Source organism: Salarias fasciatus, chromosome 20 (genome assembly GCF_902148845.1).
Source record: "Salarias fasciatus chromosome 20, fSalaFa1.1, whole genome shotgun sequence".
Taxonomy (NCBI): Eukaryota; Metazoa; Chordata; class Actinopteri; order Blenniiformes; family Blenniidae; genus Salarias; species Salarias fasciatus.
Window position 1 is genome coordinate 22,923,594 of NC_043764.1, and position 17,515 is coordinate 22,941,108.

The 17,515-nt window shown below is 44.6% G+C and overlaps 1 protein-coding gene across 1 annotated transcript in view; it reads right to left on the minus strand.

Moving 5' to 3' along the window:
* The window catches only part of LOC115408633 (rho-related GTP-binding protein RhoA-D), a 644,285-nt gene that overhangs the window by 86,090 nt on the left and 540,680 nt on the right, over positions 1-17,515 (minus strand). The window lies entirely within an intron of this gene.

A 17,515-nucleotide genomic window follows, 5' to 3' on the forward strand; every position in this document is an offset into this window, starting at 1 on the left:
AAAGACACAGGCGGCAAGCTTTGACTAACAATAATCATAAGAGGAAAAATCTAATTTCCAGGATGGAAATTGCGTTATTAAAACTCAGTGATTCAGCGGGGCGAAAACACACACACACACACACACACACACAGGAAGGTGATACGACTCTAAACATTCATTCCTGTGGACGATGGTTAGCTTTGTGATCGCACACCTGCTGGGGATAAAGTTAAAGAATGTCCAAGTCGAGCGGTTTTCTTTCCGTTAGTGTGTCCAGTCTCATATAAAACCAGCTCTGCATCCGGTTTAATGGCCTTAATCAGGCAGTGAGTCAAACTTGTCATCCGCAATTCATCCAACACACAATTAGCTTCCCCCCATATGCTGATTATAAATAAATGAAGCCGGAAACAAGCATTAAGGCGAAACAGTAAGTGTATTGATCACAAGGATCCAAATCCTTTTAGACCTGTTTGTTTGTGTTTTTTTCCCGATGCCTTCCTGTAACAGTCATAAAAGCAGAGATGTCAAGACAGCAAATGAAGGCGTCTGTTAAATTGAGACGAAGAGGAGAAGAGGCTGGGCGGGCGGAGGGCGAGAGAGCGAGTGAGAAGAGGAGGGAAGACGAAAGAACACCAGTGCGTGACAAAGACAGGAAGATTCAGAGGAGGAAATAAGACTGAGATGAAGATGACAAGAGAAGGGAAGAATGGAGGACAAAGCGCAGAAGACGACAGATGTGAGGAGTGCGAGGGAATCAAAGTGAGAACTCTTCTGTGAGAAAGTCAGAAGTGTGCGTGTGTGAGCCAGGAGGAGGAAAAAAAAATGCTTTTGTGAAATATTCAGTGTGATAGAAGACTTATAGAAGCGAAATCCCCTCCCTGGAGAGAAAGAGAGAAGAGGAAGAAAAGGGAGGAGGAGCAGGGAAGAGGAGGAGCAGGGATTGAAGTTTTGGATAAGAGTCATAAGGCTGGAGACCGTTTCAACAGCGAGGTCTCTGCTGTGAAGCTCCGTGTAGGATTGTCAGGGCCCTCTATTTTTAAACAGCGTGTGGGTATACGGCTCACACCTTATAGCACCCGCTATACCTGTGGAACCTGTTGGAGGTGAGCTTATGCTGGAATATTTCCTTGGTTCCTATTTTAGAGGGGGAGAGATGTAGTCTCCAGTTATCAAATAATAATGTGTTTTTGCCCAGCGTCCTTTTATTGGTCCAGCTCCTCTGGGAATCAAACGGACAACCACGGTATGTGTGAAGATGGCTTCATAAGAACAGGATGGACTGTGATTAAATGATTATAACAGGTCTTTTTTTTTTTTTAAAGAATAAAATCCAATCGCAGTGCCTGAACTCCAGAGGTCAGACAGAGGTAGCTGATTTGTTTGCATGAGGCTCCACAGTGACGTGGAATAAGTTAAAAGTGTCTTACGCAACTCAGGCCGTTTCAAGTTGAGGAAAAATAGTCCAAAAAGCAAAACACATCTTGTGAATGGCAAATGGACTTCTCCTACACGCTGCATTTCTACAGCTCTCAGCTTTACATGATTGGCCACATTTACATATTCACACACACACACACACACACACACACACACACACACACACTCAGGGGTTTCATTTTTTCACCCAGGGACATATTATATGGAAGATAACCACAAAATTGAGCGATTCAACTTCAAGAAACACTTTCCGTAGAGATGGCAGTGGCTTTGTTTTGGCCTGAAATGCCTTTTCTTCGGTTTGATCGGCATGAAAGTACTCGTAGACTCCCAAGATTAAGTATTTATCAATCACTTCTGGCAGATCAGACGCTGACAAGGTTCACAATCGTAGACAAAACCACTGTATGTTCTGAAATGTACCTTCAGGAATTTGCATGCAGGATAAATTGAAAACGAGGCATGCTATGAACTCATCTACAGCTCATAACTTCCATAAAGATGTGAAAACTGTGGCAGGAGCTTGTTGGTAGTGCAGATAATTGACGAAATAAAGCAAATAAAAAGCAGCTTTAAGCCTGTTCTGTGGGTATTTGGTGAATGTTGCATTCAGACTTCAAATTCTCGCAGAGTTTGTTTCATTCCTCTAAATGTAACAAGTGTGAACGGAATTAACTGAACTTTCTCGTCAGGATTCACTGAGCAAAAATTACTCCACTAATAATTCAATTTACCTAAACTTCATAGAAGCACTAAACTGGCTTTCATTGCACAAGAAGAAATCTTTTCAATATCTGTTTTTTTCCTTGGAGGATTGCGTTGCCAAAACTTATATTTTGAAAGATCAGTCATGATTCATTTGCCAGCGATAGCACAGCCAGATATTTTTATGAGTGGGCATTCAGAAAATCAAGCTGACATACTCCCCGGAGCCTCGAGGAGGCTATTTTCTTTGCTCAAATTGGCAACAATCATGATCATATTACTTGTTAAATCACCAACACAGGCAGCAGTACAAACAAACTGAAAATAAATTCATAACACCTTATGGAGGCTATGGCGACAGCCTGGTGCTCCTCGATAGGCAAAACAGTCAAAGGCAAAGAATGGAAACAGCTTACCTGCGAGACCTGAAATTCGTTATGTCATGATTTTTTTTTTTTTTGGTTGTTTTTTTCAGTTTCATCTTTCGTCTCTCAGTGAAAACGTGAACAGAGTCCAGACCGTGTGTCACCACGGATGCTCTGATGCCAGTTTTAGCCGACTTGGTGCTAAACAGAAGCGCTGCCACTCCACTTTGATCAGTTGGCGCCCATGCGACGTCGCATCGCTACAGAAGTTGAGCCAAGCTCAACTGGAAGACCCTCCGTGCCGGGGATGGGTGAATAAAACCCATCCAGCCAGACTCCTGTGTAGAAATAGCTTCAGCGAGCAGAGCTGAAATGTCGTGGAATCAGTTACTTCCATCGAAATTGAGACTTTTTGTTTTGAGCGGCTTGAAAATAAACTCAGCACAGAAAGATTCAGGTTTTTTTCCCCCACATAAACTCTCATATGAGACCTCCCACCCTGGTATGAGAGACATCTAATGCATTTACTCTACAATCATGGCTTTAAAAAAAGAATCACATTCATATACACAGAGGCTTACACACACACACACACACACACACACACACAGAAAAACACACACGAAAAGCTCTATAAATACAGTGTGGAGGTAATGTTCATCTTGTAAAGTAGGCGGATTAACTGGAACCAGGTCAGAGCAAAGGCAGAGCAGGCTCGAGCTTTTCTCCTATTTAGCTGCTTTTCTCACATTTTTTTTCCCTTGTTATTGCTTTTTTAGTTCCTTTTTTTTTTTTCCTTCCTTCAGATGAGGCAAACAAGAATGGCTGTCTGGTTCGACCCCACACAGCACGACTCCCCCACTGACCCTTGTGCCTATAGATAGGCCCGCACCTCTTCAAGGATTCTTCAGCAAAACCGTTCCGAAGGTCTTCGGCTTGAATGAATCTATTCTCCTCCGCCAATATATTCAGTCAGTCCTCCAGCGGCACCACGCACGTTTGTCCTGCATGTGTAGAATATAAGTTGCGACTTTACCACGGTGAGACGTAATAATGTGAAACTCTGAGTGAAATGGTTGCGGCTGCATTTCGTCTTTGCCATCAGTGGAAGCACCAACTTTCCTTAATGAGCTGCAGCTTCGTGAATCAGCGATTGCAACAGATTGTTGCTCTATTTTTCTGCTTTTCTCAAATTGGGGATTTTTAGAGAAGAATGTGTTTCATGCCTTGAAAACATTTTTCAATCCTTTCTGTGATTCCCGGAGCTCCGCTCCGACGGTGAAGACGTGCACCGGGCTTCAAACGAGAGGAAATGCAAAGGAGCGAGGGAAAGACTTCGCGACTGGGCATATCTATTACCGTCAATGCTTTTCAAAAACCTGCTCGTCTCTTATGGATGGCTGGATGCATTCAAGTAATCACTGGGGAGCCTCTGTAATGGAGTTGAGAGCGTGAGCGGATGAGAGCGTAGGGAAAAAAGAGAGGAAGTAAAGAAGAGGCAAAGCCAAAGGCTGAGGACAGAGAGGTGAGGCGGCTGCTTCACAGGAGGATTTTTTTTGTTGTTGTGTTATTATTATTATTCCACAAGTCATTCAGAATCAGGAATGCACTCCAGTGAGGGAATCTGCCTTTGTTTCTAACCACCCCGGTATTAAAGTCATCCATCCTGAGAGAGAGAGCGAGGGGAGAGAGACACGTACAGATGGAGCGGCGGGCGGAGGGAGGGGTAAGGCGAGGGACTCGGAGAACAGTCATCTTTCACCTGTAGCTAGCAGAGATCTTTTCTTGCATAATGCAATGTGAGGATAAAGCCTCCTTTATGACCAGCTGAGCCAATAAATCCGGATCTTTTCGGACTCCTCCCGCTCCCACCCCGGCCCGCCCCCACCGCCGCAGCAGGCAACAAGTTTCAGCCGCCGCAACTCTGCAAAACCCAGAGAAGCAGCATTATAAAGCCCAAACACTAAATCTATATGAACTCGTCTCAGGAATCAGCTGAAGCGGGACGAAAGAGGAGACTTTTGACACTCAGTGCTTCCCCTCTGGTACCTTGAGAACAGCATTTGAAAAGTACCTTATTTTCCCAGTATGTTTAACTGCCTGTATCTGTCTCCCTCTACGCAAACCATTCCCTCTGGTGCAAAGTCCCCCCAATAATCGTTTTCAATTAAAGTGCGCTGCAGCTGTCCTCGGCTTGCCGGAGTTGCACTGATATGGGAGGAATGGTGGGCAGAGGAAGAGGGGTAGTAGTATTGGCAGGCGCCGGCATGATTGGATGGGGAGCCACAGTTGAAAGACTGATGAAACAGTAGCTTGTTGGATCCGTCTTTACAACAGCTTGGGGTGTTACATAAGGGGTGATGTAGCCGGGGCTGGTGCACAAAGAACAAATGATGAATCCCTATGACAAATATAATGGGCACGCAATAAGTAACTGCTGCTTATAATGATAGCACTGATAATTAGCTTAAAATTACTTTTTTCTCTCTGTTTTTTCCACATCATTACTACAGTGAGGATTAGAGTTCGTTCTTGTGCCTCACATTTCGGAGCTTTCATTTGTACCCATTAAGTCATTTTCTGATATGTGCCCTAGCTGCCGTCTCTTGGCCCAGATTGTAGCCCAGTTTTTTGGGCACTTTTCTTTTTTTTTTTTCCTTTCTTTTTTTTTTTTTGCTGAACTCAAAGAAATGTCGAGCCGAAAACGGCCGTTCGGCGCGCACGATCGCGAGGCCAAACTCCAATTAACAGGTGGGTGGACTCATACTGTAGAAGTGGGCCAGCCACCGCACGTCGGAGGCTCGTGCGCGGGCCTCCAGAGGGTTATCCGGAGGCAGGAAAACCACACCAGTCTGCTTCCATTGTCTCGCCTCTCGGCTCCAAAAGGCCACTGCAGTTGTTCACACAGCAGACTAATGACAGAGATAAATAAGGAGCGGTGGGAAAACGAGACTGAAACGCCGGGAAGTGAGAGATGGCCTGAGAGGAAAGAGATGATTGAGAGAAAGAGATGAAAATAGACACAAAAAAAGGGGGGGGGGGGGGGGGGGGGGGGGGGAGAAAGAGAAATGAAAGAAGAGAAGATGAATGAAATGAGCGATGAGGACGTGGAGACGGAGGGGACAGTATACACAGTCTGGTAATAAATGCCACTTTAATGAACCACTCTGTCTCTCTATCTCTTTCCTTCCGTCCATCCGTCTTTTCTTTCCTTTCCTTTTCTCGCTCCCTCCTCTCTCTCTCCTCTCGTAACGTTGGAGAGCCATGGGTATAGAATAACTCATTATTAATTCATCACTTCTCACCGCATATGCATTTACAAGGCCTTGAATGCTGGTTAATGAAATATAGGACTACAAAGTGCAGAAAGACAAGTCTGTAATCTGTACCAAGGAGCTGGAATCTCAGCCTTTTCAAAGCTTTCTCTGCTGGCATTTTCTACTTGCTTAATTTTTTGGGAGCAAAAGTTAAAGGTCAGCAAACAATAGAAATGTTCTCTTATCAGGTAATTTCAAGTGAACTTTGCAGATGGGGAAAAAAAAAAAAGAAGCCGCGTGGGGATTGGCTTTCGTGAAGGCGTGAAGAGAGCAGAGTTCAAAAACCTGTAATGAAGCGGACGTAATGTGTAACAACATGCAATCCGAGAGGAAAAGGGAAAACATCTCCATGCGGTGGTATTTCACGTGCGTCAACCTTTTCGAATGGAAGAACGGCAGCACTGAGCGAACCTCACTGACATTTGATTTCAGTTGGAAATGCATCGGGACACTAACTTGCGTTCACAGGGCTGACCAACAAGATTTTTTATGAAGCTCGATCCTCTCTCGCTTTGTAATGCTGAATCCACTCATTTGCAGTGTTTGATTCATCGCTTTAATCAGAGGTTGTAGTTTTGTGGTTTCTCTGTTTGCCTCTTGTTTATTGTCCTGCTGCAACAGTACGAGCGAGAAGAACCATGGTAGAGAAAAAAAGAAAAGACAAAAAAAAAAAACAGCCCTCGATCATTGTGGGGTGTGTGTGGTGTGTGTTTGTGTGTGTGAGAGTTGTTGTGTAATATAACTCACGCTGAAGTGCTTTCATTACCGCTCCCACTGAAGTTGGATTGTGCATACGTGGCCAACATTTTTCAAAAAGTAACAAATTAAGTTGGCAGATCGCTGGTTTTACAATGAAATCCTGGCAGGAGCCTCAATCTGGGGTATCTGCAACTGCAAGTGGTTTGAAGCTCCAACCTGATGCAGCTTTATGCAGATGTATGCAAAACTTCACTGTTTTTTTCCAAAGAATTTGACTTACAAATCCATAACATGCCGTCCATTGAAATGCAGGGCATGAGCAGCTGATACTTCTTTTTTTTTTCAATTCCAGAAAGACCTGAACAGAAGTAAGTCAGTATGTTCATTAACGTCTTTTTATTAGCATTTTATCTGCAGATATCAAAAAACAACAGTATGTTTTCATTGTAAAAAAAAAAAAAAAGAAAAAAAAAAGAGCAAATTGAATGTTTTAATCTAACAGACTTCTCATATATTGAGAGTACAAGCCTTCAATGGTGATCTGGTAGTCCATCCCCTCTGAATCCCCACAGCAGTGGAGCAAACCACATCTGAATGTAAAACACGGCGGGAAGGCAGAGAAAAGTCATGAGTGACATGAAAACAAGGGTTTCACTTACAGCAGAAGATTTCCGAGTGTGAGAAGATGAGCCCTCCCTCCCTCCCTCGGAGCATTGTGCCCTCCAACTCCTTCATTTCTTCTGCCACTTTGTCTCACACTAAGAGCCTTTAGAGACGGACATCCCACTCTTTTTCACATTATGCGATATTGCGTCTCTATAGGATCCATAAGCACTAAAAACATGATTGTTCTCATGCTAATGAGAATATATCTGGCGAGTCTGTAATCATATAATTAAATTCTAACTTTTATGAATGTATTGATCTGGTTAACTTGGTCACTGATCTGAACGGGTCACACAAACATCTAAGTATTTAAGAGTCACCCATCCCAGCAGTCTTATATTGGCTGAATGATTATCAAATCTCATCACAACCACACTAAGGGACACAATGTTGTTCCATTTAGTTTGTTTGTTGGCAGGTTTATAATTAAAAATAAAAAAAATAAAAAGAGTGTTTCTCAAAAGTTTACCAAGCTTGCTGCATGAACAGCACGGCCAAAGAGATGACTCAATAAATTTGGGGGCCACTCTAAATCACGCTGTACTTTTCAAACTCAGCAACATTATGAAATATTTGGCCTCTCATTTTTCTTTTTTTTACATAAGTGTGAACTTAAATACTAACAAAGCAGCGAATAATAGCGATACGATGTCGGAATGACAGATGCCAGTAGGCTTCAGCTACGCACTCAAATATTATAGCGGCGGTCTAATTTTAGAAATACGTTCAAACTTTAATAGTCGCTGTGGTTGCAGATTGCCAGAGAGGAGTGGACTTAATGGAAGTGCATGCTCCAGGAGTGACTTGATGGTTTCAAGTCATGTGGCTAAATGAAAGGAAAAATTTGGCCCCCTGAGACCCCCGTCTGGATGAAATGTGTAGAGGAGACAGGCGGACGGAGGGACCGACGTGAAGGGGTTCAGCAGGGGACGGAGGGCTCAGCTGCAGGAGGCACGGAGCAGATGAAATGGGAGTGTGTGAGAGCAGGAAGGCAGAAGATGAGCAGGGGGGGGGGGCAGGACATGAGAAACCTCTGGCACCAAACAAGGAGAGAGAAAAAAAACAAACATATGCTACGTGTGCAGTTTATCCTGCAGCTTGATCTTATGTAACATTTGTGTATAGAAATGAGGCTTTTTTTTTTTTTTAAAGCTTTACTCTTGGAAGTGCCTACTGCTTCCAATGCTGTTGTTCTTTACCCAGCTGCAAAAATGCTTCCAAACCACAGCGGCATCTCCAAGACACGCGGGAGTCGTTAGTGGCCACCCAACGAGGCGACAGAGACCGAGCGCCGTGTCACACCGCGAGGAGGGTTCGAAGAGTCATGTTGATGGATCAATGCACCTCTTAATCTCCTACAGCCGCCATCTGTAACCCGCGCCGGCTGCTGTGATGGAAAATCTCCCCTTTGCCAACAGGATGGCTGCAGATTGCAGCAGAGCCTGGACCTCTGCTCTCTGTCTGTCCCACAGCAGCAGAGCCGCGGTGGGAGACGTCCACGTTCAACACCATCCCGCCGTTATAGCGTGCCATTACGTTATAATGGAGTATTGATGCCCGCAATGCGCCAGCATGAAGACAAACCAAGTATTAGGTTCCCAGTTGATGAAATCATAAATCTGTAAAACTGCCTTTATCTGCTGGGGCAGCTAATACTGGAAAGGCCCTCTCACCAGTGTTCACCGATCGTAATGACGAGCAGTATCGACGGACCACACTTTGGCTGCATCATCAAGTTTTAATTGATCGATTTTTACTGGTTCGGCTTTATTAAATCACATTTTTTTTTCTTTTACCTTTCAATTGACAGCAACATGTAGGATACATGTAGAACACTCTAAACGTAACACGATCCCGTCAATTGTCCCAGCTTTCCCGGTTTTCCATCAAGAAGGAAAAAAAAAAAAAAAAACCCCGGGAAATCAATGTTTTTCCATCAACCGTTCCGCTCCGCCTAGTTCACAAATCAATCTCAGTTAAGAAACAACACTCAAAAGTCACTCTTCCATTTAATTAAGTTGAAAATATGTGGATGTTAACGCTGTAAAGCAACCAAATCCTGTCAGCCTTTTCCTGTTTTCTTAATGAATCCGCCATGCGTGTTATGGACGTCCATGTCACAGCTGTGACGATCCTGGTTCAGCACTTTAGCGATGAATTCGTCAAAAACATGAATGCTGACCCATAACTTCTAGTAATTTTCCACAAAACTGAATCTGTTTTCATATGTTGTGAAAGAATCCACACAACCACACAAACATGATCATATTATAAAAGCCTGAGTGGAGGTAAAAGCAGGTCAGCAGCGAGCAGATGTGTCTCTAATGTTTGCTCAACAGCAGTTCTACGTTACATAAACTGCAGGGACCAATCGCACAGATCTGACAAATAACTTATCGCTCAGTTATTATTCCGCCGAAGATGATTTATCCAACCCGGCGCACTTTCTGCTGCTGCTGCTGCAAAAAAAAAATGCTTCCGAGAAGTGAGCGTGCGTCACAGGTCAGTCGATTTGAAAACTTGGGAATGGATTTCAGACTTTTAAAAGGCTTGCGGGACCGAGCGTTCAGTTGCAGGTCATAACCTGAGCTGCATCTTCCATTTACACCAAACAGCAGCTCGGTGACTACAAACAAAGTCCGATCACACAGGAACACCTGATCACACACTGTGTGTATCGCTGGAAGCACGTTTGTTTGACGATGTTGGCTTGTCGGCTATCTGGCTTGTCCAGCGGAAGATTAGCCGAGGTTTTTATTTTTTTATTTTTTGTTTTTTTTGCAGTGAACGGGACAGTGTGCAATGGGAAAACTCACAAATTATTTGAAAGCTTTTTGTCCTTTAGGCTGCAGCCTCTCCACAAACTAAATGAGGTCTCAAGAGACCAGTCCAGTCATGAAACACTGCAGGTTTTAGAGGACAATGGCTTCGAAAAGACGAAAGAAACCCTTCTCCATAGACAGACAGACAGATAAAAGACTTGAGACGACACGGAGACGCTGCATAGGTAACAGTGCAATCTGAATGTGGCGGCGACAGCCCCGGCAGTCGGGTGTGAACGGTGTGTGAAATGTGGCACCTGAAATGTTGTGTGACACACGCGTCTGCACCCTGCTACCATCGAATCAAAGCCAGCTCAATCTAGCGGCTAAAAGCGGCCGGGTTGGGAAACACACCGCCGCGCTCACAAGTCAGATGAGATGAAGATGTGAGCAGCCACACGACGCCGCGCTCTTCCTCGGCCACTTCGTTAGCTTTCTTAGCTCAGCATCCTCTCCTGCTCTCTCCCTCTCCCTCTCTCTCTCTGGGGTGCAGTAGTGTAGCAGCTTACACCATATTTTCTCTGATGTTTTCTCTCGCCTGCTAACCTCGTTTATCAAACTGCAAAAGCTTATTTGAAACAAGTTAATGAGGCCAGTAGGGGGGGGGGATGGACTCTGCTTTCATTGCAAAAATGAAATGTGATGTATAATCCATTGTTGCTTTAATAAATACTTTATCAATGCTGCTGTATTTACACCAAATAATTTGCATCCGCCGCCGCTGGTCTGCCAGCTCTTCGTGTCGAGTGTGGCCGGAGCCGCACACGTTCCTAAAGTTTACCCTCATTGAGCTGTGCTGCTTTCAGAGACTCAGTCTGAACCAAAGAGGAACGTCTTCATCCAGCCGGTGCCTCCAGACCAGGGGTGTCCAACATAAGGCCCGGGAGCCAAAACCTGGCCTGCCTGAGCATTCAATACGGCCAGTGGGATGACACTCCATGTTTCAGACGCTGTCGCGACACTGAGATATGAGCTGATTGATCACAGCAGGAAACGATAGCCCTCTTATTGATGGAGAAGCATTAGTGTGCACACTGTGAGTGTGAATTTGTGAAAAAAAAAAAAAAAAAAAGCTGAAAGGCTGAAAAAAGCCACAAATGGAGGATGCGGTTTAGGGACATGCTCCGGGAGCCATCGTTCAAAATGACATAATGTTGAAATTATGCACATTTTTTCCTTTGTAAGCGTCAACTTGGAAAGCTTTGGTGAAGATATTAAACTAAACATGAACTTTCCTGTAACACATTCGTGCCACTTTGCACTAAAAGTAAGGAAGACTATTTGGAGTTCAGGCTATCTTTTCATTGGTCCAACCCACCTGAGATCATCTGTTCAACACTTAAATTCATAATTAATGTTGAACACAGTGATGGGATGGAAGGGAACAAGTTTTTTTTTTTTATTATTAAAACGAGAAACCTCTATTAGATAAACTTCGTAATTGCACAAAATCATTATGACAGTGAAAATACTTTTATTTAAGGTTTAATGCCAGTTTGAGGTGATAGGTATTAGTTTAATCCATCTCTGTTAAGGCTGAGTGATACTCAGATGTTGTAAAGTCCTCCTTTACTGTAGCCTGAAGCTGGAGGATGATTCAGTCTTCGGCAGGGAAGCAGGAGTGTATGCTTCCCGGCGCTCCAGAGTCACACCTCGGCTTTCTAACGCCGAGAAACACCAAGTCAGCTGTTACATAAGCTAAATGTGCTCGCGTCGTTTTAAACTTAATTTTAGCTGTAAATTAAAAAAAGGGCTAACACTTTCATTCGGCTCCCTGATGTCAAGTGGGAGATGCTCGCGCTGCAGCTGTTTTACGCACGGCTCACGCGCACAAGCAGCAGCCAGAAAATGCTCCTTTTTTTTTTTTTTTTTTTAGCTTTTCACGAGCTTATACATATATTTATTTAGCACAAATGACGGATTGCTTGAAATAAATCCCCCACCTTTTAAGTTTGCGCCTTACCTTGAGTTGTCGCGGCCGTGGAGAAGTGCGGGTGCGCGTGTCTTGCAGCCCCCTCCACCTTATCCAAAACGGAGAGTCTGCTCCGAGTTTGCGCTCTGGGCTCAGAAAAAGTAGACGAATAGCTCTAATAACGTCTAGTTCTTGGAGTTGTTGAAGACGAGGACGGTGCTGTGGCAACAGCGAGGACCCTGCTCGTGCACGACTGTCTCCTGCTCTATGGTGAGAATTAGTTTGCTTGTTTCTGACTGCGCCCTCCCTCCCTCACTCTCACTCACTCACTCCCTCACTCACTGTCTCTCACCCAGGAGATAAATAATCTTTCATCTCTCTCTCTCTCTCTCTCTCTCTCTCTCTTCTCTCTCTCTCTCTCTTGGCAGGTGGGCATTATAAATAATGTGAAATCATTTCTTTAAAAGCTGCTTGAGGGCAAAACGTGTGATGATGTGTGTGTTCTCCATTTCCATACATGTTGTCATGATCAAACACAACTGTGTGTGTGTCCATGTCTGTGTGTGAGTGTTTGTGTGTGTGTTGTAAGAGTTTCTCTGGCGGTCCAGTGTGGGAAAGCAGCGGCGGATTGGAAGTGGTCGGGATTAAATCTCGGGATTATACCTCAACATTCATTTCATCTCACCACACTGGAAGCTCGCTGCTGGACAATGACATCAGTGTTTGGCAGGCTGAGGCCAACAGACACATCCATGTGGGTAGAGATGGAAATAAAGAGAGAGGGAGAGAGATGAAGAGGAAAATAAGATAAGAAATACAAAACACACACACACACACATACACACACACACATATAAGGAAACCTTTCGCTCTATAGATTGATCCAAAGATGTGACTCTTCATGTTGAATCCATCTGACCAGCAGGGCAGAAGAGGCCACAGGGGTGACGTATCTGTTGGGTGAAGGTAGATATATCATATGGCCACCCAGTGTGTGTGTATGTGTGTGTGTGTGTGTGTGTGTGTGTGTGTGTGCGTGCGTGTGTAAGCACACAGCCAAGTTTGTGTGTGTGTGCTTGCACACTGACAGATGGCTACTGTAATGACGCAGGAACTAAATACTGGGTTCCTATGTGTCTGCAAGGTTGTGTGTGTGTGTGTGTGTGTGTGTGTGGTGTGTGTGGTGTGTGTGTGTGTGTGTGTATGAGAGAGAGAGAGAGAGAGAGAGAGAGAGAGAGAGAGAGAAAGAAAGAGTGCAAGTGTGAGAGCAAGTTGAAGTTGAGGCAACAGATAGGACTAACTCCTTTTGAAGCAGCTTTCACACCCTCACATGTGTTCACACATGGATACACACACACACACACACACACACACACGCAGAGCGCGTGCGCACATCCACCGAGGGACATTATGCCTTTTTGTCCAGGTGCTTGCAGTCTTTTTTCTACAGACATTCACAAGAGACCTTGAATTTGCTGCAGCTTCAATTTGCTGCAAACACAGTTATACAAAGGAGTGCATGTACAGTATATATGTGTGTGTGTGTGCACGCGTGTGCATGTGTGTGAGGTAGAGAGATAGAGATATGAACAGACAGAGGGAGAGAGAGAGAGACTCTAAACAAAAGGAATAAGTGGAATGTCACCATAAAGTCTGCTACTGATGGTTCTGAACTGGCTGCATTTAACACGAGCGAGCATACTGATTTCATCATGCCGGTACAGTTCGAGTCAAATACCGACTCAAATCATCTTAAAATTATTGTCACATTAAACATTTACAACCTCAGCACAGATCGACTGCTTCGCTTTTCCTTGTTCTTGCGACTGTCTTCTGTGTTTGACAAAAAGAAGATCTTTCCAAAAAAAAAAAGGTAATACCTTCATGAAAAAAATACCAAGCTACAATTAAAAGACTAGACACGCATATTTATGCTTGATTTGAAAGCGAGTGTGTTCACAAAGTTTGAATTATACATTAGGTAGCAGTTAATCAGAGTACGTTACGTACCCATAACTCTGGAAACTGATGTACAGAGAAGCTCCTTACCATGTGAAAGCGTCAGTGTTCCCTGTGTAATTGATCAGTTTGATGAGTTTTATTGGATATTCTCTGGGACTGAATCGAAAGAAATCAAAGAAATAATATATGCAAAGAAATGCCACCTCTGCTTGTATTTAAGCAAATGAAACATATAAAACTCACTTTCCATGCATCATGTCGGTTCAAACGGTCCAGGTTAGAGATGGAGGGTCGCAGGTGGATTTGTCTGGCCCACTAAATCGCTGAAATTTAAGCTCAGCTGTGTCTTCTTTTCTACTGAAAAATGAAGAATCTTAATGCAACTTTTGAATGTGTGGATGTCTGTGAGTCTGGGAAGGGAACTGAAAAGAGAAATATCCACCGTGGTGATGCCAGAAAGCTGTGGGAAACTTTGCAGCACTTCAAGTTACTGAATTGAAAGTGGCTACGCCGGCGTCTGAATCCCAGCGTACAGTAATGTACTTTTTGAAATAAGAAAAAATGGTAAAAAATGGGGTAAAAGCCACTTCTGGAGGGGATATCTGTATTTTCACATATCTTTGTGAACACCAGCGCCGATAAGTGTAACTTTCCTAATGTTTGGCTCAGAGGTGTTTTTTTTTTTGAATTGCACTTGTTAGTTATGGTAATTTTAATAATGAGTTCTGACCTTTACCCCCATGAGTAGATCAAAACTGTAAAAAAAAAAATCAACACACTTTCCCTGTCACGCCCTCCGCTGAACACAGATTGCTTTAACTGAGAGAAAAGTGCCAACAAATTGCGCCATTAAAGCAAATGCATTTGTTGAGGTAAGAGTAAAAATTCATCAAAACCCTTTTTTTTTTTCTCTGGGACTCAGATTGAAGTTTCTCGTGCCAAATGTGCCATTCGGAGCCGACAGACTTCAAGGCCGGGCTCGGTCTATAGAAGGAGAGCTCAGCGCTCTGGCTCTCCCTCACTCACTTTGTCACACTTCCCTTTCTCTCCTTTCTGCCACACTTGGACTCGACTCACAAAAACGTGTGTGTTTGTACATGCGCAGACATGTAACAGCTATTATAAACTTCACAGGCTTGACCGGGAAGGGGGGGGGGGGCAAAACTGTGTGTTTTGTGTATTTTAATAATATTCTCCCTCCATGACGTTTCCATGTGCGGCGTGTTTGCGTGCCAGCAGCTCATCTCCATCCTGGCACCCACTCAGTTGTCTTAACTCTCTGATTTCAATGCTTCTAATTGTTGAGCACACATTGAGTAACGGCTCGGTACATGGATTTACATGCAAATTTTCTCCTTACAAGCTTAATTTAGAATTAAATCCCGAACAGGCTGCAATCTAGCCTTTCAAATTTGGCGTCAAGTATTATAATGCTATTAGGGCTGTGACCATCTCCCGCCTGCACTCCCCTCACCGCGTCGTGGCTCCAACGTACGGGAATGCACGTGCGCACGCACGCTCGCTCGCTCACCATGTGTTTTACTGGATCGTCTCCCACTTCCTTTTGTCGGAAGCTCGCCCTCCCTCTCTCTCCCTCCGCCATCCTGCTCACCCCCTACCCTTCCATCGAGCCCTCCTCTCCTCCCTCGGTCTGTCACTCCTCAGCATCCCTCGCTCGGTCACCCTTGACTGTTTTTTTTTTTGTTTGTTGTTTGTTTGTTCTTCGACGCTGTTATCAGTTCTTCGTTCCCATCTCTTCTGTTCATTCGTGGCCCTCTGGGCGCCGTCCTCCCCTCCGCCGGCGTCCGCAGGCTGTTCCTGTTGGGCTGCAGGCCAGTGCGGGTCAGAGACAGGTTGTAATTACTCCTCCTCTGAGGGCTTCAGAGCAACACAGAGGGGGGAAAACGAGAGGAAGAGGCTCAGCAGAGAAATCGACGGACTCATTTATTTATTCACGCAATCAGGGCAAAACCCCACCGAGTCCTTTCTTTGTACGGCGACGGGACAAAGACGATCCAGAAAGAGAATCGTCACTTTTATCTCCGTGAACCTTCAAGCGGAATCCTACCAAGGACCCTGAACCTCGCCAGAGCTCCCATCCAGTCCGTCCACTGATTATATTCCTGTTTTCTGAGTTCAAAACATCGACAGATAAATAAGACAGTAATAGGGAATGATTTCTCCTGCATGCCTAATGTGGCAGACGAAAGCCGGCCCTAATTGCGGCAGCTATATTTGAGTTGTAATGTAGGACGGGCTTCGCCTCCTTGACTTCGGCACTGAGTCGGGACAAATTTGCATACCTTTAAAAATCAATGGCAGAACCCAAAAAAACAGAAGACAATGAAATTAGCATGAAATGGGGGAACGAGGACTCTGGGCATCACTTTTTTTTTTCTAACAGTTTTCCATTGAAAGTGGCTTTTTAAATCAGGCAGGGTCAGCTGTAGTATTTTAATTCTTCCTCAACGTGCAGCTCCACCGGCAGGAGTACGGCTCATTAGCTAAAGGTCGTGAGAGACAGAAATCGGGACTGTTTGAAGATCTTTAAATGGATGCGTCTTTGTGAATGGTGTTGTTAATTACCCCGGCGGAGACGGCCTCGGCGCTGGCCGTAAGCCAGCTCCCAGACGCTATTCTTACCCTGAGTGATCGATGATATTTCTTCAGCTGTCTTGGGGGTTACGACTTGCTGAGACAGGGGTCACCAATTACGCGGAGCCGTTGCGGCAGCCTTTGTTTTCTCTGCTATTTGGCAAAATGCACTGTATTTTCGCTCACATGTCGGTGAGTCATCTCGCGCTCGCTCACACTGTGAATTACTTCAACAAATTGATGCAAACAAACATATGCCCACAAGATTTGTTTTTTTAAATGATTTTTTTTTTTTTCAAGGTGACGAGTGTTTGAATTAACAGCAATCCATCCATTCATGTTCCAGACTGCGGCGGACACGCCACAGGCCATCGTCGCAGGGAGACGGGCTCACATTCTCCTATAGTGGCAATTAAAAGCGACCGGCTGACCTCAGTTGTATGCACGCACGAGAGAGTCAGCTTTAAAATCCACGTTACAAAGCGTCACTGACATTTTAATGGCACCCAGGCGAAGGGAACGGCGATTGCTGCATGCAGAGTGGGAAATTTAATCAACTGCAAATGTGATTTAAGACAAACGTTTGCAGAAAATCCAGATTAATCCTGAGATGGCTCGCATCCAGAGGAGGGCAGGGACGGAGTAAAAATAAAGGTGCGAGGTAGGGAGCTACTGTACACGCGACTGGTAAGCCCTCTCCTTCAACTAGGTTGATTATTTTAAGCTCTGTGAGATTGATTTTGAGCCCCTGTGGGGGCCTTCGGGGTCTGAGCGAAAGCGAAGGTGCACACACGCCAAAAAAAAAGAAGAAGAAAAAAAAAAAAAAGGAGGTGGAATCAAAGTTAGGACAGGAATGATTACAAATGAGAGGAGGGACAGAAACCAGGAGTGGAAAAGACGGAGGTTTTCTCCTGACTCCCGAGGTTATTAATAAGAGTGTCTTCAAGGACACGACACGATTTAGGTCAAACTATTTTCTGTTCCTCTGGAGGTGTACCAAGGTCAGTGAAACGTGTCTCAGGAAGTCTCTCCCGCCATCTTTGGGACCGG